Here is a 2,955-nt window from a genome sequence, read left to right as displayed (position 1 = left end):
TTCCCTAATGAAATCGTACACTCCAATGACTAGATTCTCTAATGAAATCTTACACTCCAATGACTAGATTCCCATATGAAATCTTACACTCCAATGACTAGATTCCCTAATGAAATCTTACACTCCAATGACTAGATTCCCATATGAAATCTTACACTCCAATGACTAGATTCCATAATGAAATCTTACTCATTCTCCAATACTAGATTCCCTTAATGAAATCTTACACTCCAATGACTAGATTCCTTAATGAAATCTTACACTCCAATGACTAGATTCCTAATGAAATCTTACACTCCAATGACTAGATTCCCTATGAAATCTTACATCTCCAATGACTAGATTCCATAATGAAATCTTACTCATTCTCCAATGACTAGATTCCCTAATGAAATCTTACACTCCAATGACTAGATTCCTTAATGAAATCTTACATTCCAATGACTAGATTCCTTAATGAAATCTTACACTCCAATGACTAGATTCCCTAATGAAATCTTACACTCCAATGACTAGATTCCTTAATGAAATCTTACACTGCAATGACTAGATTCCCTAATGAAATCTTACATTCCAATGACTAGATTCCTTAATGAAATCTTACACTCCATTGACTAGATTCCCTAATGAAATCTTACACTCCAATGACTAGATTCCCATATGAAATCTTACACTCCAATGACTAGATTCCCTAATGAAATCGTAACAACTTCCAATGAACTAGATATTCCCTAATGAAATCTTACACTCCAATGACTAGATTCCTAATGAAATCTTACACTCCAATGACTAGATTCCTAATGAAATCTTACACTCCAATGACTAGATTCCCTAATGAAATCTTACCTTCCAATGACTAGATTCCTAATGAAATCTACACTTCCAATGACTAGATTCCTAATGAAATCTTACACTCCAATGACTAGATTCCCTAATGAAATCTTACACTCCAATGACTAGATTCCTAATGAAATCTTACACTCCAATGACTAGATTCCTTAATGAAATCTACACTCCAATGACTAGATTCCCTAATGAAATCTTACACTCCAATGACTAGATTCCCTAATGAAATCTTACACTCCAATGACTAGATTCCTAATGAAATCTACACTCCAATGACTAGATTCCTAATGAAATCTTACACTCCAATGACTAGATTCCCTAATGAAATCTTACACTCCAATGACTAGATTCCTAATGAAATCTTACACTCCAATGACTAGATTCCTTATGAAATTTACACTCAATGACTAGATTCCTAATGAAATCTTACCTCCAATGACTAGATTCCTAATGAAATTTACATCCAATGACTAGATTCCTAATGAAATCTTACACTCCAATGACTAGATTCCCTAATGAAATCTTACACTCCAATGACTAGATTCCTAATGAAATCTTACACTCCAATGACTAGATTCCATGAAATCTTACACTCCAATGAACTAGATTCCTAATGAAATCTTACACATTCTCCAATACTAGATTCCTAATGAAATCTTACACTTCTCCAATGACTAGATTCCCTAATGAAATCTTACCATCTCCAATGACTAGATTCCTAATGAAATCTTAACCCAATGACTAGATTCCCTAATGAAATCTTACCTCCAATGACTAGATTCCTAATGAAATCTTACTCCAATGACTAGATTCCTAATGAAATCTACACTCCAATGACTAGATTCCTTAATGAAATCTTACACTCCAATGACTAGATTCCTAATGAAATCTTACACTCATACTAGATTCCTAATGAAATTACACTCCAATGACTAGATTCCTAATGAAATCTTACACTCCAATGACTAGATTCCCTAATGAAATCTTACACTCCAATGACTAGATTCCCTATGAAATCTTACACTCCAATGACTAGATTCCTAATGAAATCTTACACTCAATGACTAGATTCCCTAAATCTACACATCATGACATCCGATCTCTCCAATACTAGATTCCTAATGAAATTAATCAATACTAGTCAGCTAACTCCAATGACTAGATTCCCTAATGAAATCTTCACTCAATCTAATCAAGACTTACAATAATCCAATAATAGAATTCATTAAACTTGATCTCCAATGACTAGATTCCAATGAAATCTTAATTCAAAATGATCCACTATTGAACTACAATTTAATGAAAAGTGCCTAAAATGAAATGAATTTTTCGCCGATGGAGTTTGAACTCACCTTATGTAGAAATCGTATAACGTCTCTAATTTAGCTAGATCAACCAAAAAATCTTTCACTCAATCATTACTAGATCCCTCCAAGAATCTAACCCCATTCTCGAACCCATGAAAATTGCGGTAAGCTAATGCCATATTCTTAAAAATCTTAACTAAACATAGAATGATACCCGTATGTAATTTAATCCAATATGAGAGCACTTATTGTACACAATGAAGTAATGAAATCTTACGACGCAATGAAGACTATGAAATTTTCGCGCGTTGGTTTGAACTGACCTTATGAACATACTCCCTGCATGAAGCTGGCTTACCTTGAACTATCGACAACACAATAAATATTCGTTTCAACTCAAAGTCATTCTAATGCCTCTCTCACCCCTTCTAGATGCCGAATTCGTTCGTACACCACCATCGCGAATAAATATTTGACCAGTTCAAGCTTAATAGCCAAATATATGAAACTACACCAATACTAATTTAATGAATTACGCCAATGACTAGATCTAATGAAATCTAACATGCTCCATGACTAGATGTAGAAATTTTTAATTCAGAAAAGTGAGTGGAGCAGGCACTTATGTTGGTAACAACAAGATATGAAGTGAATAGAAAAGTGCCAGAGACAATAGAGAATGAAAATTTTCGCGGCGGTGTGGTTGAACCTGCGACCTTATTGGTACGACAACTCCGCTGGCAGGTGAGAGCGTGGCTCTACCGTGTGAGCTATCGACGAACACAAAAATATTCGTTTCAAA

The sequence above is a fragment of the Berghia stephanieae genome, chromosome 12, assembly GCF_034508935.2.
Source record: "Berghia stephanieae isolate SIO BIC M18660-M18661 chromosome 12, UCSD_Bste_1.3, whole genome shotgun sequence".
Taxonomy (NCBI): domain Eukaryota; kingdom Metazoa; phylum Mollusca; class Gastropoda; order Nudibranchia; family Aeolidiidae; genus Berghia; species Berghia stephanieae.
Note: the sequence above shows the minus strand (reverse complement) of the source record.